This window comes from Rissa tridactyla, chromosome 1, assembly GCF_028500815.1.
Source record: "Rissa tridactyla isolate bRisTri1 chromosome 1, bRisTri1.patW.cur.20221130, whole genome shotgun sequence".
NCBI lineage: Eukaryota > Metazoa > Chordata > Aves > Charadriiformes > Laridae > Rissa > Rissa tridactyla.
This window is the reverse complement of record NC_071466.1, coordinates 151,956,454-151,978,841: the sequence shown is the minus strand read 5'-3', so window position 1 is coordinate 151,978,841 and position 22,388 is coordinate 151,956,454. Positions and strand designations below refer to the sequence as shown.

General features: G+C 49.0%; 1 protein-coding gene across 2 annotated transcripts in view; it reads left to right on the top strand.

Annotated features, from left to right (window-relative positions):
• Nucleotides 1–22,388, top strand: part of WNT5B (Wnt family member 5B) — a 75,884-nt gene that overhangs the window by 10,188 nt on the left and 43,308 nt on the right. Inside the window, exon 1 of one of the 2 annotated variants that reach the window (XM_054222597.1) lies at nt 3,572–3,586. The exons of the other annotated variant lie outside the window; for it this stretch is intronic. The gene's annotated coding sequence lies outside the window, so the exon portion shown is untranslated. Of the gene's footprint in view, nt 1–3,571; nt 3,587–22,388 lie in introns of those variants that run through there. 2 annotated transcript variants of the gene reach the window in all.

Genomic DNA, 22,388 nt, shown 5'->3' with positions numbered 1-22,388 from the left:
TCTAGCTGCGAGCTCTTCTATGAAATCAGGATGTTTTAAAAGTTGAGACAGCTTCTTGGTCATCTATTGTCTGCAGTCTCGCAGACGGCCATATATCTTTCTGCTCAGAAGTTACTTTTCCCCCCTTCCCACCATTGTGGGGAACTTTTTCCTGCCGGGCTCCGTGCAGTGTGTCTCTGAAGCCGTTTTATGGTGTTCCCCAGAAGCACGCTTTTGTATAGCTGCCTCAAAGCATAATCCAGAGAAAAGTCTCTGAGGCAAGAAATGTCTTTTTCTGTTTGGCTTTGAGGTGCTATCTCCCCTCTTCCAAAATGCAATTGGCTCCATCTACATCCCTAAGCTGTTTTGTTTGGAGCGAAGAGAGCTCAGAAAATCAAGGGAGGCCACACACATAAACAACTGTGTGTGAAATCAATTAATCTAAATGAGCAGGAGACATATTCTTGAAGGAGAAAAGACTGGTTCTCACAGAAACCTCCCTTGTGTATGGCATTGGCGAGACTGTTACAAACATTACGTCACTGGAACAATGATGAGCTAGGTGAATATTTTAAACTTTTCGGCTAGCATTGGCCAATATTTAGAGGAAGAGTGGTGTTTGATTGTGTTTGAAGAGCCTTCCATGCTCTTTGGGAATATTTTAACAAACGATTTTCATAATGGCAATGCTCATAGAGACAGTATTAGCCTGCTAAAGCTAACGCTATTGAAGGGACCTAGATTTTGACACCTCAGCTTCAAATATTTGCATCATAAATTTGATCTCAGGAATTGCCCTCGCCCAGTCAGGGATAAGAAGCCTGTTGTTCTTGTGTGTTCAGGTAGTATATATTGTCAGTAATACGTACACAAGCAATCTATGGGACATGGATTACTTGTGGGAGTTTTTATAAATAATTTTTAATCTCAAGTTAGAGAAAAATCTTGTACTGCTTTTTAAAAAATCTGATAAGAAAAAGAGGTTTCCTAAAGCTGTATGTTATAAACTGTTATTAGTCTCTGCGGTTGCAGGACTGTGAAACGGGAGACTGATGTGTCGAGATTTCCAAACCTGGTTAGCTCTTGGATCGTGGTCACGGGTAGCGGCGGTGTCCGACTTTCCCCCGCAGGAGGAGGGTTATTCGCATCTCGGCACAATGTGGTTCTGCGCTTTGGGGTGCCCAAGGGTCAGCCATTGCGGTCATACCCCAGCTCCTCTCTGCACCTCTTTAAATAATAGTCTCGTCTCTTGGCCGGCTGGCCTGGGGCAGGGGTGACACGTGCTGGGAGCAAAAAGCTGTGCTCGGCCTTTTTTAGCTGAGGGAAGGCCATGGAAAGGAGGCCTCAAGAGAGCAGTCTTTAGGGAAAAGGGGTGGAAGAACGGGAAATCTAGGAGACAGCTACTCTACTCAACCTCCTAAATTGTCAGAGGAGAGGATGGAAAGTGCAACTCTGGGAAATCAAAAGTCTTTGTGCTTGTTACTCAGGCTGTAAAGTCTTTTCACGGCCACACACCTCCCCTGGCCCTATCCTACCTCCCGTTTGGGGATGAGGAAAATAATAAGAATAACTGCTTCGTGTTTTGCACTGAGGTCTCCCTAATGAATCATACACTGCTTTGCCCAGCCCTGAGCTGAAAGTTTGTCCTATGGAGTGAAAGGTTCCCAAAGGCTTGAAGAAAAAACAGCCGTGTTTGTTAGAAAAAGCTGCAGGATAGAGGTCTTGCTTGGATGATCCTGTTCATGCAACCTCATCGTTAGGTTTTGCCCTGATTTGTTGTTTCATTTCTAGTACGTAGCAGAATATTTTCCTGATTTGAAAAGAAAAGAAAGTCCTTTAAAACTATGATTCTAAGACTTCAGTGTCTAAGTTTTTTTTTTTTTAGTTGAGGCCAGGAGACAGTCTACCACGGAAGCCAAGAAGTTCCTACATTGCAGCTGGGAGCCCTTCTGGAGAAGGCAGAGAGCCTTTCCTGTAGCTTTTTGGGTGGAAGAGCATCACCACATACAACCTGCCCATTCCAAATCCCAACAGGTGGTGGGCGCTTTTCAGCAGCCACTGCCTTTTATTATTCTGATCACCGTCATTTGTTTCATTTGCTATCTGATTTGATTGAGGCTGAGAAAGAGATCACTTTCTAGCACCCTCAGGGCAAAACCTGGGCTTCCTAGAGCTAAGCAACCTTTCTGACCCCCCCACAGCCCTGGGGTGAGCCCCGCAGGTATCTGTCCCGGGAGGTGCGTGTTGAAATGCCCCAAGTCATTTACAAGTTAGCTGGCTGTAGACTGCTGAAATTCATCTCCCTCAGGCACTCTTCTAGATCCCCAAAGCAACCAGTGTGCCTCTTCGGGCACCTAAATATCGCTGTTAAAGTGGCTTATTGTCCCCTAGTTTCATATCTATGAAAGGGGAGTCCCAGCATGGTCATGATGCTTGCGTGTGGTGCTTACACCATTTTCTCTCACATTAAGCCTGAGGAGGAAGGCTAGATGCCGTTCTCATCCCCTACGTTCCCATCTGGCGCTGGGATGGAAACACAAAGAACATCCGACAACACAAATAAATTAAACTGCTAATTTCCAGGACCTAATTACAGCTCTCAGGTTTGCTTCCTGACCTGAAAATGAAACTCCCCTTGCAAAGTTTCCTTGTTTTGGTTTTTCTGTTGGTTTGTTTTGTTTTAAACAAAGCAAGTAAACAAGAGCCACGCTACTGAATAGGAGAGGATGGTTTGCCGCGTTCATTTTCCTGTATTCCTCCCTGGGTTCTGCTCAGCTGGTTATGCCCCACGCTGCGCTTTGGGAGGGGCGATCCGGGCTAAATATATCTGCAGTGGCTGTGAAATGCAGTATGGGTGCTGCGTCATTTGGTGGAGTTTACTTGGAAACTAAGGTGGGAAGCCAGCTTTTATTTTCAGCCTCGGGTCAGATGCGTTGGTCAGTCACCTCACCCAGAATTTCAGTCTCGATCAAGGAGCTTGTCCTTGCAAGACAGACGTAAAACCTACTCTCTAAATAAAAAGCCAAGCTAATTGCAGCAACAAAATAACGTTGGGCCAACTATGTTTTTTCTTGTTCAGCAACCAGATTTGTGATCCCAGCGCTTCTTCAGATACATCACCTTAAAAAAAGGCAAAAAAATACCGTAGCTCAAATATCATGGCTTAATGAGTAGAGGAGTTGGTGTGATGCTGCGCGCTCTAAATATATCAGAAAGAACCCCAGTGCTGGCAGCACGCTGACAACTGGAGTCCTTGGGCTTTCGCGTATGTTGGGACAGAAATGTATACCTCCAAGAAACATGCGAGGAGCAGATGCAACTTGGTGACGAAAGAGGATTTAGATTTTGCAGTTTCTGGTTCTGGCTTGTCTTCCTCAGCTGTTTCTGCCAGTGCAGTGGGGGTGCTTTCACGGGGAGGGGAGGGAAGGGGAGGGAAGGGAAGGTATTCCCTCAGCGTGGAAATGTGGAGGGGTGGATGCAGCACAAGGAGGCACACCTGAGCTCGCTTTAGTCTCTGCTGCACGCAGGGAACAGCAGCAGGGCCAGTGTAGCCACATCGGTGACACAAACTTGCTGGGGACTCTTGGGGACTTGCGCAGGCAAACAGGTGGGTGGCAACCGTTGCTCTCTCTCCGTGAGCTCACCAGGATGACCTGCCTGCACATCTAACGTACCGCAGTTGCTTCTCTGGCTGCTGAAGGCATTTTTCTCCCTTCTTCCTTATGCCACTATAAGCGAGAGGAATGCCTGTGTCTCTATATGGCTGTCTGACTAAAAAAGGAGATGGGGAAACTCTTCAATATAAGGATTTGTATTTATCCAGGGAGTAATGATGATGCAAAGTTCTGCCCGGAGCTTTTTAGTGCATAGCACGCTGGGGCCTCTGAATATTACTGCAGGACAAGCCACACATGGCAGACCAAAGCCACACAGCTTTGCTAACACAGAGCTGCTGGCACCAGGGCACTGGTCTACGCGGAGGTATCATGGAGCTCCAGGATGTGTGGTTCATGCTAACGACAATAAAATCTTCCCCATTTCTCTCGGAGGATTCAGTTGTGAGGGTGAGGGCTGGGCACTGGGATTTCTGGGGTTAACCCAGGCTCTGTGGCAGCTGGTGAGCCTGGGTGCCTCCTTGCCTTCATGGACTTCACCTGGGCACTGATGGCTGTGAGCAGCAGAGAGCGCAGAGGATCACCGTTGCCATTTGAACCTACACAGGTGTAGTTTATCCTCCCTGTAACATAGGAGTGTTGAGAGAGCAGGTGGGAATTACTCTTTTTTAGCTTCCTTTCTGGGCTCCGTGTCTGGTCCTGCTTTTTTTGACTGTCCAGCTGTTCCTAGGAAGGTGGTAGGTAAGTGAACGATACTGTTGTAGAAGTTTTGTAGCTTTGTATCTCCTTGGCTTTCCTGTACTTTGTTCCTTGGTGCTTTACATCAGTGAAGTGATCCGTTCCCTCGCTCTTCCCCTCTATCAGCTCCCAGGAGTCGGTACAACTTCTGTAGCTGGGATTATCTGGTTTCAGTGATGGGATGGCAGGGCTCAGGGAAGGTTGTGGGTTTTTTTCTGGCAGGGGGCAGGCAGAATTCACAAATAGCTGTCCCACAGCCATGTGCTCCAGCTGCTCTACCACACGCTGTGGCGTAGACTTAATATTCATGGCTTTTATTCAACCATTATGTGAGAAGTAAAGGCTGTCTGCACAATGTGTCAGAAAGATAGTGCTCTTGGGTGAGGAGGTGCTGGGTGGAAGCATGTGTCTCTCTAGTCCACTTCAGGTTATTAACTAAACTCATAATAACATGTAATTAAACATTCAAGAATAAGTGTTTCTCCTGTGTGAGGCTTGCTTCCTTCCTTCTTTCCCCCTTAAGCCCTTCTCCCTACACGCATTGTCAGTATGGATGGCCTCCTGGCTGGGCACTTCAGCTGTCTAGTATCGGTGGGCAGGTTGCAGCCTGAGTGTCTGCTTTTTGAAGAGCATCTGTGGCTTCTGCCTTGAATCCAGCTGTGGAAGGTGAAGTTGGCCGATTTGGCCGCTGTGCCTGCACAGAGGGCACGTTGTGTGAAGTCGCTGAGTGAAAAGGGCTGTGCTCTGAGGACAGCGTGTGGTTTTGACCCATCAGTAACACCGCTGATGCTCAAGCTGGAGCTCCTGAGGGTGACTTCGGTAGTGCTGAAGGAATGTGGTCTGTGTTTCAGTACATTAATGTCCCCAGTCCCTATATCCTGGGCCTCCAGGGCAAGAAACTGCCTGCAAAGGGCAGCTGATCTTGAGATACTGAGTTCCCGAATGGCGGGTTCCCAGTCCCCTCTGCAGAGGGGTGTGAGGTAGTACTAGAGGATGCAGTGGGCAGCAAAAACCCGCACCTCTCCACCAGTTATGCTCCTTGTTGTGAGTGTGAACGTAAAGCAGCAACGAGACCCCGACAGCCCCTGCTCTCCCTTTGCCTTCTGTGTGGGCCTCTCGTGTCAGTGCCTTTGAGAGAATGGCTGAAGTGTTCAGCGCTGCAGTTTTGGGGAGCAGACTGGCCTTACAGCAGCAATTCCTTCACCCGCGCCAGCCGGAGTAACCGAGAGCTTGCCCACCGTTGGTAGGCATCGACTGCAGGGGGATGAGGAGGGGGACCAAGGAGGGAGAAGCAGCTGCGAGACTGGAAAAAGCGGGGACAGAAAAGGGAACGAACAGGGAAGAGAGCATGTGGTAACCCAGATGTTACGGCACAGGAGAAGGAGGGTGCAGGTTTGATCATCCACCTCCCAGTGTTGACACTGTGCTGGGGTGCTATCGAAAAAATCTCATGTAACTGATGGGCAGTGGTGTGTATGGAAGGAGATGGGGAAGGAGAGGATGTGGTGACACAGAAGATTAACCCCAGTGCCGTGAGCTGTCCTCCATTGGCCTCTCTCTCCTGTTCTGTGTTTTCTCAGCCTTGCTTACCTGAAGGCTGTCATCTCCCAGGTAAAACCTGTGCGTTGCTCATGTTCTGTGTAGGAAAGCTGCAAAGAAACCCCACAGCTGCAGTAAACAAAGTAGGAGATAACTTTTATCATTTTTTATTATTTTTTTTTTTTCATTCCTCAGTCATTACAGAGCCAATGTTTCAGGCAAAAAGAAAAACATAGGCTGTCTTGTCATGGGAGAAACTATCTTTCTCGTGGGATATAAAACTTTGTGTCTGACCAGTGAAGGTCTCCTGGCAGCGATGCTAATCCTGCCCAGGTTCTACTGTGCAGTACGAAATGTAAACCACTTGATAACTCCTTCTGTAGTTCCAGTAGAAATTTTTCATGTCCTAAACAAGCGTGCTGTGTTCCTCGGTCCTGTTAAGCCGTTGCTGTGTGCCGCTCCAGCAGCCCTGCCTTAACAGCTCAGCTGGTTTGCTGGGTGGCTTGGAGCCTTTTGATGGAAGGCACTATTTAATTATCAGCGGTGTTATGTTCCCAGAGCTCGCTACATGAAAGCAAAATACCGGCAGTCTGTAATTAATCTAAGCTAATGTGCCACTGTTTACACTCCATCTCCCAAAGCAGACAGATGTAAGAAGACACCCAGCCTTCATCTGGGATCCTCCCAGGTTATTTCTGAGCTATCTTTGGAGAGCTGCAGTGAGCCTATCTACCCACCCCACAAGTCCCTCAGAAATGAGTACCTTTAACTTTTCTAAGGAATGAGTGGGAAACTTTGTTTCCTAGCAGGGAGCCGATTTAATGCCTTTCTGTTTGCATTACCACAGCCGACACTGGCTGGCATGGCACAGGAGCACATAACTCTTCCGAGTAGTCGTGAATTTTGCAGCGTGAAAGGGTCCGATGTAATAAGCCTTGCTTCCTCCATCGCTCCCCTTGCTTTGGATGAGTAGGAGGCTGCTGGCAATGGGGATGTGCTGGCTCTCTGTGGTGGGAAGATGAGCGATTCTCTGGGGCTCCGGTCTTCAAAGTAAAACACCATACGTTCATTTCTGAGCCCCCTGCTACAAATGTTTAGCAGGAGAAGGTGATGAAAATGCTTAGAGCTGTGGAGAGACTGAAAAGATTACGCATCCTTAGTTAGAGTGAGGAGTAATAAAAAGCAACGTGACAGAAGTATATAAACTTAGAAGTACAGAGAAGCAAACCAGGCATTCCTGTGTATACTTTTACATAATACAAGGTTTTCAATGAAGTTGAAATAAAACATCTGACACAGGTGAAACTTATTTTTTCCTTACAGCACATAAATAATTGAGACCAAGAACACAGTAGAATGCAGAAAGGATTAGATGTTTATATGGATAAAAATTTTATGCACAGTTTATGAATTTTCTTCAAACTGTTTTAGAAGACATCGGACCTCCTGCTCCTGGACAATCTTCCAGCTACAGCTGGTTAAATGCCAGTCCTGACCCTGTAAACCTCTAATATCTTCCTTTTGAAACATCTGACAGCGGACACTAGCTTAGAGGAGTCATTGCCTGAGTCTTGCCTTCCCGAGCATTGCTGCATTGAATGATTACTATAAACCTGGCTGGGATCAGAGGCGACCACAACTTTCTATTCACCTGAAGGCTGGGGTGTAGAATATGAGGATGTTGGTTGTCATCCTCCTGGACTATAGGTTCAAGATGACAATTATCCGTCTTGTCAAACCACTGACTCGGTTGTCTCCATTACCTCTTTGCTAGTCATCCACCCCAGTGTTGTGGTGGACAGGTGACCTCTGCAGGTCTGAGCCGCAGTAGGAAACGTTATAACAGGAGAGCCTGTACGGCTCCCATCCTCTTGGGGAACGATGTATTCTAGGTGTTACGTCAACATCTTTTTTCAGCAATATGTTTTGTTCAGACTGAAGTAAGTTGTAAGGAGCTTAGTCATCCGGGGAAGGCTTTTGTTGGGGTTGACTTTTCCTTGTTATGAGTGTGTCTTTGGGCTCTGATTATTTTCAGTGAACACTGACTTATCCCGCTGCAGATGTACCAGTGCAGAATAGCCCGCCCCAGTGCACTGGGCATGTTGTATACTGGGGCATCCTGGCGATACCCAGGACAGGCTCCCTGCTTCCACACCCCAGCATCTTGCTGGTTTAGCAGAGTTAGCCTGCTAGCATCTCTGGCCTGGAGGGAAGAAAAAATTGTAATATCCAGCAGAGGGTGCTCATAAACAGATATCCCAAGTAATCGGGTACCGCTGGTACCTCTGCGCTCCAGTTCTCTGGTGGCTGAGCCCCAGTTTTCGGTGGCCGTGGCTGTGTTAGCAGGCAGAGTGGGCCAGGAGGAGCGGGTCTGGACAGTGAACAGTTGGCGCTGAAGACCTGGCACCTATGCAATAGCACTATGGGGTTGGGGGGGGTGTGTGTTATTTTTGACTAGTTCTTGTCTGGTCTCATGGATGTGGAGGAGGCGTGTGAGGTATCCTCCTCAAGCATGGTCTCCTGTGCAGTTCTAAAGTTGTTCTAAGGCTGCTCCAAGTTGCAAAGCACTGCATGGGTAGTGGGATTGGTGGGGGATTTGCTGCAGAAGTGAATCCATATTTCAACTATAGCACTAGCATTCTCACGGCTGTCTTGGTGTTGGTAGTGGTCAGGTCTGCTGTCGAGTCCCTGTCACCCGTGTCGAGCTGATCCTTTTTGCCACACGGGTGGGTGTGGATAGTCCAGCCGCTCTCCATTCAAGGCAGTTTCCAGCCTCTGAGCTTTGAACTGAGTTTATGCGTAAACTGAACTCAAACTCTCCAAGTGCATCTCAGTCAAAGCTTCCAAGTTTGATCAGATTTTTTTCTTGTCCAAGCCGCAAGATATGATGCAAAATTGTAACTTGGTCCCCGCTGTGCTCAGAAAGGTCACAAACCTTTCGGTGAACCTGGGCCGAGCTTGTGCCAAATCCCAGAACCAGGTGTATTTTTCATGTGTTTTTAGGACTGTGTGTTGTAACTGTCACATGGCTCTGAAATGGAGTCCCCAGAGCAAACGTAGCATGTGATCAGAGCACTGGGATTAGGGAAGAAGAGGAGGCATTTTTCTTCAGATAATTATAGGCAGCTGAGTTGCCTGTAGAAAAAAAAAAAAAATCAAAACCAAATCTGCTAATGCTCAGCACCTTTAGAGCACTTACTGTAAGTAGGCATCACTGAACTCCTCAGCATCAAAGGGGGAAATACCTGTCTGGCCTGTAGTCCAAGGCACTCTTGGATTAAAGAAAGATCATAGGTCGTGATTATATCAAATGCGGAAGACTCCACTCTGTCTTTACAAATCTCTCTTATTTTCCTTAATGCCTTTTCTACTGAAAAAATCCCAGAATGTTTAATCAGTGCACCTGAGTCTCGTCTCACATAATTCATCTTTATGAGATGAACCCTTTCTTACATGGGGTTTTCCACCGGTAGCTCTCAATGCATTTTACAGAAGAGATTCTTCTCATGGACCCCCTCTTGCACATGGGGAAAGCAAGGGAGAGGGGAAGGCAGAAGAAACACACTTAGGTTATGCGGCCAACCAAAGGTGGGGTCAGCAATAAAATTCCAGGTTCTTAGTTTTGGGCTCTGCTGGAACTGTTCCTCCGACCATCGAAGTGCTTTTAGGGCTGGGTGAAACACAGGAGCTATTGAAACAATTCAGGACAGAAAGTGGAGGAAGGCAGAAATGTAATTACGCACACAGGGAGCGGTCACGTAGCCAAATGCCGGCATGTTGTCCTTAATAACCACAAGTGTGGTCAGGCACCCATTTATTTCCTCTGAAAGACAACGTGCCGAGCAGGTCAGCGCCCTCCGGCATGATGCTGAAACACTGGGTCAGTGTTGACTCAGAGGAAGGAGCTCCGCTGCCTTGAGTCACCCCCATTGCTTCCTGAGGGACGCTGGTTTCCCCGGGGGTGTCGGCGCTGCCATCCTGCTGAGATCAGATGAAATCATGACCTGGAGTGGTCTGGCTGCAGTTAAACATAAAGAGATACTGGAAAAAAAAAAGAAACCCCACATCTCACTCTAAGGGCTAGAAGGGTGGTGGTTTTTTTGTTTCTGGGGTTTTTTTTTAATGATTTTGTCTTGAATTACAACCTTCCCCCCCCACACCCCCCCAAAAAAAAAGGAAAGAAGAAAAAAGCCTCCTTTAACTAACTTGGTAATAATAGTATGGTTTTAAAAGTACTTGTTTAGCCAATGCTGACTATATGCTTACACAGCTACCTCTGGCCTGGGGAAGATCGAAACCGCAATGGCTAAGTATAGAGGCCTCTAAAATATCTTCGTATATACAGTGCCTGAATACACAAACAGAACTGGTCTCTCTCCTGTCTACAGGAGCAATATTTTCCATAGGATTTGTATTGACAGAGGTTTTCCCCCTGGAGTTATGCATATGTATTAAAATAAAAATCCTCTAGAACTGCATCCATGTGCTGAACCCCATTCCACGACCACCTTCAACCTGATAGGAGAAATATAATCTCTTTCTGAAGAAAAGTAAGCGCTTTTTCATTTTGCGGTGTAGCAGGCTCCTGACTAGGGATCCTTTTTTTGGTTTTTCTTTGTTGTTTTGGGGATTATTTTTTTTCCTTTTGTTTTTAAAGAGGGGAAGGAACTATTGCCAGGATTTCAGCCTTAGCTCTTGAGAACAGCTAGTGCGTGAAGGAGACATGCTCCCATCCTTGAAGGGTGGTAGGATCCACAGACTAAGCGACCAGAGCTGCACTAGCTGTTGAGCATACTGAGATGCATTCGCCTCTGTAAAGAGAGCACGTCTGTACTTAGTGTGAAGCTTGCTGCTGGGATAAACTCCTCTTTGTGCTCAGTGCTTTGTAGCCTGGTTTCTGGAGTGAAAAATCTCTGTCTCTTTTCGAGCCTGACCCCTGACTTCTCCGTGTGCATCCCTTTAAGCCTTCGACTCAAACTACCGCGGTTGCTTTTGGGCAGCTGTGGGCAAAGCAGTTTTTCTGTTCCTCCTCTGTGAGTGTGATACCTCAAATATGCTGCTGCCCGATTCCCAGCTGTGGGCTAGTTTTGTACTGACACGACATATTCTTGGGTAAATGACAGATTTCTCCGAACTGGGGTTGGCGCTACTCGCGTTGCACGTAGCTGTAGGCAGTGCGTGACATTGTTCTGGTGGGAGCCAGGAGGTGGTAGGAGTGGCACACTGAATGCCTGCCCAAATTACGTGCTCCAGGGAGCAACACCTGGCTTATGAGACATGTGCAGATGTTGCGTAGGTGGTCCTCAGGCACTTGCAGATTTTCCTATCGTTTCTACCGTGGTTATCTATCCTGGCCCTGGATCGTTTGCTGGCACACCAACAACCCTGGAAACCCCCCAGCTTTCATAATAATAAGAACTTGTCCTTCCTTTTGGGATACAGCAGCTTCTTTAAATGTTTGTAACAATATGCAGCTGAATATATAGACGGTTCTTTCAACACCAAACCCCCATCTGACAAAATATATCTGCAGTTCCTGCACTCAAGCTGTGTTTTGAAACCCTTGTGTCTGCGAGGCCCATTCTTCAGGGAAATGGTATGGAGGGGGCAGAAATGAACATGCGCTGGGACCTTCTCAAACATTGTTGGGAGGCTCTGACAAGTTTCCTGTGCCATGCCTTGGGCACAGGGATATCAGTGATTATGTTTGAGACTTCTCTGATGACTTCCATGCAGACATCTCGAGCATTTCTTTGAACTTCCAAAAATAAGCCTTTCTATTCTCATAGGTACCTACTACTCTTAGTTTAAGCACGAAGCAGCTGAGGTGCAGAGGGGTGGCATAACTTGCCTGCGGTCGTGTGGTAAGCCCAGAACAGAATCTACTCCATTGTTTTTCCGGAGAGGTTCAAGTCACCAGAAGCTCCCATGCCGCTCTGGGACGTCTGAGTGCCTAGACTTTTAAAAATTCAAGCCGTAAGCCTCTTTATTTGCCTCACTCAGCTGCTGCTGATGCCCATTACATTGCATAGCTGCCCATGAGGACATCACACTGTGTAAGACACGGAGTAGTAATTTCTTGGACGAGCAATGTTATTTTGGTACTGCGTTGTAGTTCGGCACTTCTGTTCAGTGATGAGCTTGAAACTGTGTCTTGAAAATAGCAGTGACAGTGCAAGCAGGAAACAAGTACCTACCTGTGCTCCACACCTTCTCTGAGCCCAGTGGCAGTCAGCGCAACTACTCTGCTGAGAGCTGGAAAGGGATTTTTTTCCACTCCGTTTGTGATTGTAGGACATCCTATACTGGTGACAGAGTTGACCAGAGCCCGTGAAGTTCAAAGGTCTGTAATGCTCATGCTAGGACAGTTTTGGTGCGGTGTCCAACTCAAACAGGAGTGGTTCCAGTTGTCACGGCCTGTCAGTTCCCTCTTTTCACTTGCATTGTAACGCTACACTAGAAAAATAAGATCCTTCTACTTCGTGCAGCTGCAAGTGAAACACTTCACTTCTTATCTTCACTTATCTTCAGTCTTACTGAACTGAGTGCCTCGCGTCTCCGTCAGTGGCCCCCTGGGTAGGGGACAGAAATACAGTCCCTGTTGACATCTGTGGGGAGTGCTGCTGTTAGATCAAGGGGTATGAGTGGATAAAAGAGCGGGGCTAGCAGGTATTTATAAAATAAAGTAGCGGGAGTGCTGGGACGGGGGTAGATACTGAGTTATCTGTATGTCTTACGAAGCTTTAACAATTTACAGGTGGCAGGTTGTATCTTTAGAATATCTTTATGGCATATTTTACAATAATATCGTAAAATATAAAATCTCTGTAACATCTGGGTGAGCAAACCGTTTCACATTGGGATTCTGGATTGAAGTCTTGCGGGCCACAAACATTTGGGAGAATCGTAATAGTTTCCAGACGCGTTTATTGTACATCTAGAAATCCACCTGTATAATGCGGCATGGTAATTGGGCCCTTCACAAGGCAGACCCTGCACAGAGGTGGAGTTGAAGCATGTTGTGTTTGAGGTGCATCTGCAGGGAACTGAGTGTGAGGACTAAGGGACAGGAGTCGTGGTCCAGGCCATAAGAGGTTGACCTAAAGAGAACAGTCATCAACTCCTTTCTCTTGCCAGTTGTGGAGAGCATTAAGAACGCAGCTTAACCTGCAGGAAAAACTAGAATATTTAAGATGGACATGGAGAAAAATTATTAGAAGTAAACTGGTAGTGGTTAGGTAGGGGGGCTGCAGGCTATACCATTAGGGAGAGTTTTAGGAAAAGGTAGAATAAACCCTTGTCAGGAATGATCCAAGTATATTTGATCCTGCCTCCATGCAGGATTTGGAAGGTGATCTCTGTAAGTCCCCGGTGTTTCAGTGATACTGTCAGTAGGGCTTTTCAAGGTTATCCGTGGACAGCAGGCTGTGTATAAATAGAAAGACTCGGGACTCCAAGAGTGAGGCTCTCCAGCGGCGTTACGCCTGGCACTCAGTTTATTAGGGTGAGAAGATGGAGCTGGAGCTAATTCTTCACCTGACCTTACATTTCTAGTGCTGCTAGCGAGTCACACAGGTCACATCCTACGCTACTAGTCACTGGTGATTCTGGGTCCCTTATCTTTGGATGGCAAAGCTCTCAAGCTATCTCGGAGAGCAGACTCATCCCTCTTCCAGAAGTTGGACACGCACAGAGTATCTTAAAGCTCATCATCCTTAATGAGCGATTATGAGCAGGCTAGGCCATTTGTCTCTTTATCCTGCTGTCTTAAAATTCCGCAAAAACAGTGTCCGTGTGGATGGAGAGAATGAGACAGAGAGGGGCAAAAGACCTGATCCAAGAAAAAACAAAACAAATTACATTTATGCAGTATTCAAAGTTGCAAAACCAAAATCCCCAGTTTAGGCACCACCTAGCTCCTAGAGGCATCTAAATTCCACAAATGCCTCATTTGCCTTTTTCTCTGTGTTTGTTTGTCTGTGTTTTTTTATTTTTATTTTAACACCCCTCGGGTGCTGAGCGTTGTACTTACATGCCTGCCCAAAACTGCTTGAGTCTGATCACAATCCAGAAAGCAAGCATCCTTGGCCCCTTAGCCTCCCCGGGCGTTTTCGGAGCACACCTAGTGCACACACGGGACACGATAAGATCAAAAACCCAGTGGCAGCTGCCACTTTCTTTTGAAACATCTTATAGCAGGCGCATGGTGGGAAGGCTCAGGGATCAAAACCTCCTGCTGCGTTTTATCCAACAGCTGCTTTATGCAACACGCCAAGAGGTTTCGGAACGAGACGAGCCTCGGGAGTAAACACTCATGGTCTGTAGCCATTGCTTCCTTCGTCTACTCTCTTTCTTGCACCGAATCTGGAGTAATCATCCACAGTGTAGCGCGGCGTGTATGGGGATAGTGAAGAGCGGCCCTTTCTCCTGGCCCTTGCCTGAGGGATAGTGCTTAGTGCCTTCTCCGGGAGGGGTAGGTTTGAAGTGCCACAAAGGGAGGGAGGAATTAAAGCCGGTCTCCCACTTCCTTCGGCTACTGTTCAAAGCAGGGCACACCGCTGCTTCCTCCGGGTATGACTTGCTTGCTTGCACGCAAGCGGGAGCGCGGCAATTTGACAGTAGAGGAGAAGCATCTAATTTTGGGTCACGTGTGAGCGTAGGCAGTTCCCGGTAGCTCTGAGCAAGGTATGGAGCTCCTCAGGCAGGAAAGCCGGCGGCGTTTCCCTTCTGGCCAGCCCATGCTAAGCGTGCTGACAGTAAGTGGTTCCGTGCCCAGCAAGAAGTTGTTTTGGAGCCTCAGAGGTGTCTGACTCTTCTTGGAGGCCACAAAAGCACCGAGGACCCTAACCCTGGGATCCACCCTTGGAGCAAGGCCCTTAAGAGCTGGCTGTTGCAGAACGCGCGTCTTCAGTGCCAAGTCTTTCTTGGAGCTTGCTGCGTGTGACTTGTGCAAGACCTCCTGCGTGTTGGCTTTGCAGAGCCAAAGCCCAGCCTGGCCGGTGGACCACATCCCTGCCTGCTTCTTGGTTTTTCAGTTCGGCGAGGCTCATGGGGCTGGAATCAGTTGCTTTTTCTCAAGCTGTTAGGAAAAAAACAAAAACAAAACCGAAAAGACTTCTAGTGTTGCTAGTGGAAAAGCGTTTCTGTTCATTGAACGGTGCTGGAATGGGACTGGACTAACCGGGAGGCTGGTGTCCGTCCTGTAGGACAGAGAGGAGACGTGCCGCACGCCCAGCCCAGCCTTGGTTTCGCTGGATCCATCTGCGGTGGTTTAGGTTTCTGGCTGAGCCTGTCTGAAAGCGGCACAGAGCAAAACACAAAGAGAGGGAGGGTCGTAAGTACCCCCATTCTCTCCTGATAATCCCTTAAAAAATAATTGCAGGCCTAAACCTCTGGCCTCCAGCAAATTTTCCACTCGATTAGAAGCTTTTGTGAAGCCGGGGAAAGGGACACGCAGACTTGCACATTGTGCCACTGCCCGAAACTTCCAGCTGGGATTTTTTCCATCAAAAGGGGATTTTAGTAAAACCATTATAAGGGGCTTAGTCACAGAAAAGCAGTTGAGCTGAGACAGGGGTAGATTAGCTTTAACATGCTTGTTTTTGGCACTAGGGACAGGGTGGAAGTTACACCCAGCCGCTCACATGTGGCCTCCCCCAGTCTGGCTGAGTCCCTGGCAGGTGTGTGTGGGAGATGAGGACCCCTTCATGTCCCCCTGATGACCCCCCCCAGCACACCGCGTCTGAATCTGGCAGAGGTGAAGGAAAGGGGAGAGCGGGCAGCCCTGGTGCAAGTCCTCACACCATGTGGTCTGGGTCTGGAAACCAAAGGTCGCTGCCGCTCGGGTTGGTCTTTGGTGTGGTCTGGGAGAGTTTTTGCTAATGGACAGGTGCCTCTTAGGAAGGAACACCATGAGGGGGGGTAGCATTTGTAGCCTTAAGGACCGTGTCCTGCCCCTGCCTTTGATCTGCATGGGTGGTCCCCAAGCATTGAGCATCGCTGCAGGGACAGTCGTGGTGAAGATGTAGATAGAGCAGCTGGGAGAGCTGCAATCCGAGCCGTACCTGTTGTTGTGACGGCCTTCAGGGCTGTCAAGGCGGTGCTTTTTGTCAGCTCAGCATTTGTTTGGTGAGACTCGCCGTTGCCTGAAATAAAACCCGCGACGGCTATGTTGGAGTGGTTCCTGCTGCTGGGAGCTCTTCCACAGCCCACGCTACAAGCGCTTCTGGGGGCTCCCTGGTGCGGGAAGAGTAGGAAGATGTCCTCTGCACTTCGTGTTTCTCTGTCCTGATCCTCCCTCTCCAGGGTTACACAAGGCTGAAAAACTCATTTCAGGTTTTGTTGTTCCAAGTGGCAGAAGCCAGCGGGACTGGAGACGGGAGACGTGGACACCAGGTGCTGTTTGCTGTTTTCATGGATTTGGGATGTAACCTTAGTCAGGTTGCTTCTGCCTCCCTTTCCCCATTGGTGATGATACTTTCCTTTCTGATATCTGTGCATGTAATGAGCCATGCAGAAGCTAATTATTAATTCTAGTAAATTATTGGTATAGCTGCTCCTGAAAAAGACATGAACACTGGATCAGCAGCAACAGTGTGAGAAGTGAAGAAAAAAAAATATTAAAGTTTAGGTGCTAAAAAGGACATGCGCATCCAGCTCCAGATACCTTAATCACTACGGAGGTATCTCACAGAGTAACCGTGCCAACAACATAGCAAAGCCCTACACAACAAAACTGAACTAAAATAATCCAAGCATTTAAGTTTGACCCTGCTCTGTTACCATTCTCATGCTTGCATGCTTTAAAAAAAAAAAAAAAAAAAAGTCTTAAAACAAACAAGAAAATTATTTTCTTAGTGTCTTAGACATCTTAGCTATTGATGTCAAGAGATGCAGCCTTCAGGCAGCAGAAGTACTAAATCTAGGATTGGTGTACTCTAGAAAACACCTGGTTCAGGCCGAGGCAGAGGGGTCTCATGCAATGATGGGGTGCGTCAACCAGTGGTCCAGCAGCAGTGCCTCTACACCAGCTGTGGCTTCCCGTTTTGGTTTATGGTGCAAACCCTCAGTAATGGTTTTTCAACCAAAAGAGGGGAGATTTGGATTAGATATCAGGAAGAAATTCTTTGCTGTGAGGGTGGTGAGGCACTGGAACAGGTTGCCCAGGGAAGCTGTCAATGCCCCATCCCTGGGAGTGTTCAAGGCCAGGCTGGATGGGGCTTTGAGCAGCCTGGTCTAGTGGGAGGTGTCCCTGCCCATGGCAGGGGGGTTGGAACTAGACGATCTTTAAGGTCCCTTCCAACCCGAACCATTCTATGAGTCTATGACTGTTCATCACCATCAAGTACTGATGATGATGATGATGAGCAGCAATGGAGTTCATCACCCCTGCGTAGCTTTCACCTGGCTCGTGCCAGTGCAGAGGTGGTCCAGGGCTGCCGAACGGGCTCTCCTGTCGCACATCCGATTTCTCACCCTGCTTCAGGTGACACACCACACCCACACCCCCCCACCATGCGACACACGTTCCCTGCCGGGGACGTCAGCCCCGTGAGAATTAATTAATTTTAATTAATTAACGTGTACTGTGGGGTGTCTTGGCCTGGCATGGGTCAACCCGCCGCCCATCCCCGGGGAGCCGGGGCTCCGCTGGGGCCCGTGGGCTCCAGCTCCCCCCAGCTCCCCGGGGATGGGCGGCGGGTTGACCCGGTACCGGGCGGGCGGCGGCACTCGGCGGGCAATGCTGCCGCCTGGCGGAACGGAGCGGCCCCTGCAGGCGGAGAGCGGCGGCGGGGGGAGCCGGCGGATCCCCGGAGATGCTGCGAGGTGGGGGGAGAAAGCTTGGGGCTGCCGGTGGCTGTGCGGCTCCGGATAAGGGATGGGGATGGAGGTGGAGATAAGGGATGGGGATGGAGATAGGGGATGCAGATAAGGGATGGGGATGAGGATGCTTCACCCAGCTCACGCCAGTGCTAAAACCCCACCAGCATCCTAGGCAGCGTTTGCTTTTCTGTCCTACGACGTCGTCCCCGTACGGTTTTACCGGGTGATGAGTTGGCCCAATGGATCTCATTGTCCTTGTCACCTCCGGCTAACCCCACACAGAGATCGGTGGGACATAGGGCGCTTCGGCCAAGTGGACGGAGATTTGCCGGAGCCAAGAGGCAGGCGTTGCATCCCAGGCGGCTCCACAAGCCTGGAGGAGCTATAGGACTCCACCTTGCTTGTGGCACAAGTAGCCTTGGAGGACTTCTCGATATGCAGCAAAAGGAGTTTATAGGGTTGAAGGACACATGTGCTTCACGCTGAAGCTGGGGGTGCTGGGCATGCAACTGTGGCTGTCGTGAAATGCGATAATGGCAGGGTTTTATTGTTACTGGGTGCTTGGCATTTTAGCTCGGCACCAACAAGGAGAGAGGCTGCTGGCCACAAAGCTGGGATCGATAATGTTCGTGTGGTGCTGTCTGTACACCCTTGGTGGCAACCTGCCAAGCCCAGGGGTTGTAAAGCTGGGATATGTTGAGGGGGAAAGGAGGGGAAGGACAGGGAGGAAGAGGATGAACCTCGGATAAAATTTTGGGTTTTTTTTTTTCTTAAAGCTGGGAGGGGACACTGCTTCATCTTCAAATCACTAAACTGTGCCCAGACAGACAAGACTCAAAGGAAGGAAAATAACTAGGAGTTGCTCGGTTTTAGATCCGGGTTAGCAGAAGAGGAGTTTGGTTTATGTCTCAGTAACCCTCTCATGTGGACATACTTGCTCAGGGCATGTGTCCAGGCCCTGGTATTAAACTTTTGACACCCTTTCCAAAACGCGCCCCAGGTTTTTAGGAAATCTTTTAGGAAAAATCCCATTTCCGTTCATCTTTCTGTTGTAAGGACAGATCGAATTTGGATCTTTTGAAATCTCGGCGGTGCTGTTTCAGGTTGGGCTGCCGTTGAGCCAATGCATTTGGTAGATTTAATTAAAGAAGGGGGAGAAGAAGCACTAGCGTCCCTGCCAAACGTGGCTGGAGTCTTAAGTTCTGGCACAGGAGCCTGACGAACCTTCTCCAGCTCTTTTCTTCCGAGCAGCTTGGGGCTGGGGAATTGAGCGGGCCGGCCTGGCTGGCTGGCTGCGGTGGGGATCGTCATGTAGCCCAGCCAGCAGCTCTGGCGCGGGGCCTCGCTGATGTCCTGAGGGGTCCTCACGTCCAGCCCGCACCACCCAGTTGAGATTATCCATTAGCTTTTTAGTCCCCAAAAGGCGCTACTAAAGAGCTGATGGCTAAAAGAGTGGGATTTAAGGTAGAGGAAGGAAAGAGAGAAAACAAAAAAGGGTCCACTTTGCTAGAAGCATCCTGCGTACATACGTAGTGAGTCTGCCAGATGCGAGGGCCACCTGCCCTTGAGCTGTTAATGGCAGCCCATACTAACTTCCAGCTTTGGTTCCAAAAACTTTGGGTGTTGTGGCCACCCAGCTCTCATTTTAACTCTTCCCTGACCACCAAACGGCAGGTTCAGTAGTGAGCTCCGTACTGTCTAGCACGGAGATCACCTCTGGTCCTAGCACAGGCCCCAGGCGCTCTGTGTGACAGCTGCCCCGTGACCCCGTTATTTATTAACAGGCAAACAAAGGACCCCAGAATCACCACGACAAACTGATTCAGCCGAACCCGCAGTGTGGAGTGGGAAGGTATAAAATGTATAAATCTGTCATGCAGGGACCTCCCATACGCTAGTCCAAGGGCAGTAGGACCCAGGTGGAGCTGCTTTTTCCTCCCCATCTCATGGGGTGAGGAGCCAGCCACCGGCTCCAGGACCAGGGAAACAGCTGCCACAGCAGACCAGGGACCCCCACGCACACAAGGACTCTGCTGCAGCTTGGAAGATGGTGGCATCCCCCCACCTTGATGCTCCTTGGTCCGCGGCCACCTCCTCTCTCACCCGGTCCCTTCATCCCCTGCTTTGTGTCGCTCCTGCTCTGCTCCGCTTCCTGATGCCACCTCTCAAGCATGTCCCTTTTGCTCCCCAGAGCCACCGGTCCATAAAGTGGGTCCCTGTTTCATCCTCCATCCTTCGTGCCGTGGCTTGTGGGGCTGTAGGCAGGGGTCCTTGCTGCCCCAACCGGCATGGCTAGGTGGGCTGGGAGTGCTTTTGCCGGGCACGGGGGCGAAGGCTGGCAGCAACGCCACCGCTGGGGCACAGAGGGCTCGCAGACACAGACGGGAGACTTCCAGCTCACTTACAAATAGTGGTGGTTGTTGTTGTTTTGGTTTTCATGTTTTGTTGGTGGTTTTTTTTTTTTATGGTTTTCTACCCCAGTTGCCAACTGAGTCATGTTCAAAAATTGAAGAGCGGCTGGAGAGTGAAAATTAAGTTTCCTTGTTACCCTGAGGAGTCATGTGGTAATTGGTCTACAGTCGTTGGCAATGGATTATTTATTTTAAGGAACCCTTCTCTTTGCTAGTAAACACATGCGTTCCCCCAGCCCTGGCCTCGCTGGACAGGGAGGACTGCCTCTGTGCCCGAGGAGGTGCTGTCACCTTGGGGCACGAGAGGAAGGCATGAGGAGCACTTGCTCCATCTACGGAAACAGCCCAGAGCATCTGACTGCTGGGCTTTGGGGAAACTGTTTTTGGCAGCTTCCTTAGGCTTGGGTTCCCCTTAAAGAGCATGGCAGGCCGTGTGGGCAATGTTTTTGGCTTTAGATTTTTTGGTTTTTTTTTTAAGTTTGGAGAGGAAGTTTGGGGTGGGTTTTTTTTAAGGGGAAAAAAAAAAATAAATCCTGCCCTAGATCTGATTACAGAACTTACGAGCACACACATTATATTTAGACCTAGATGCCCCACTATTATCCATGTGAACTGGGGGCTTAATGAGGAGGTGCCATTTTCATTCAAATCAAACAGGAACAAATCTAGGCCGTACCTCTAACCATACCTCTCTTAGGAGAGATGTATCATTCCCCATCCCTGGCTGGAATGGCTGCCTACCCCAGGAACACTTACATTTTCAGCGGTAATGGGAACCTGATCTGGAATTCCCGTTGTTTATAATGTCGATACATACGCCCTCTTTTTTGGTCAAGAAGTTACTCTAAACTTTTTTCTTAACGCAGGAAGGAGAGACCCCACACCTCCCTCCTAGGAAAGGAAGATGGATATAGTGTCAGGCTCAATTAGATCCAATTGTGGTGGCTTTCCCTAAAGCGAACAATGCAGCTTTTGTGATTGGACTCTCACCAGAAAGCTTGGAAGTCTTGGAAAGAAGTGTGGGGGGGGAAACAACAGGCACCTCAAAGTCCAAACCTTGAGATGGTCCAGGTCCTTAGGATGCAGAGGAGATAGTCTTTCTTCATAAGAGGGCTGGGTTTGGGTGCTATTTTCCCCTTTGAAATGATGTAAAAAGGGGTGAGGGGCCTCGAGCTGGCAACAAAGAAGTCCAGCCTGAGCCAAAAAATACCTGTGGAGGCAGAAGCTCAGCACCCCGGCCAGGAGGGGACCTCATTTGGTAGGACATCCGACCCACCTGGAGCAGCAGCCCAGCGAGGGCTGCTGGAGCCGGGTAGCGCAGGGAAGGGGAGGGAAGGGGGGGAACAAAGTGGCCTGCTCAGCGCTGGAAGTGCTTAAAATGCAAATATTCAGGAACTTCAGACCATCCCACCCCCACCCACACACCCCCACACCCCCCCCGCCTCCTCCTCGGCGCGGAGGAAAAGCAGCTTAAATACAGCCAGGCCTGGAGAGGAATGTTAAAAAGAGGGGAAGAATCGCCCTCCTCCTTTCCATAGGGACCCGGGCCCGGCCGGATTGAGTATGCATGACTGAGCAAGCGAAGCAAGGACAGCTCTTCTTTTAACTTTCCTGAACAATGGCTCCCGGCTCCTTCCACCATTTCGCATTCCCCCTCCTTGGAGGCAGGAAGGGGGCAGAGGGAGCCGCGCCGCCGGGTTGGGGGGGGGGGGGGGGCGGACACGGTGGGGGGGACACACACCGGCTTTGTCGCTGCCCTGTAAACACCGCTTAAGCTCCATCGCCAGCGACAATAATAATAAAAAAATAAAAAAAAAAATAAAAAAAAACAAAACACAAAAACCACCGCATCGTGGAAGGCTGAAAAGGGACCGCGTCGGGTTAAAAGTCATACATTGAGGAGAAAGATTATGGTGTAGGACAAAGGACACCTTAGATTAGTCAAACTTTTTTTTTTTTTTTTTAACATGTTCGCACTTTACTTCCTCTTTACTCTTTGCCTGGGGACTGGAAACGGAGACATTTCAGATTCCCCAGGTCCTCGTGCGCTGGTGAGGGCAGTTTTTGGTGGTTGTCACTGCTGGGAAATGCTTTTATTTGATGGGCCTTTCACGCAGGGTGGGCTGCAATTTAAGTAAATCACAAAAAAACCCTTTGCCATCTAACTGGAGCTTTAAAAAAATTATGAAACACAGCCCTTCTGCCCCCCTTCCCGAATGTCTTCCCCTACCATCGAACACTCGATTCGCTTTTGCTAGCGAGCGCTTCAGCACTTTTGGTTTGT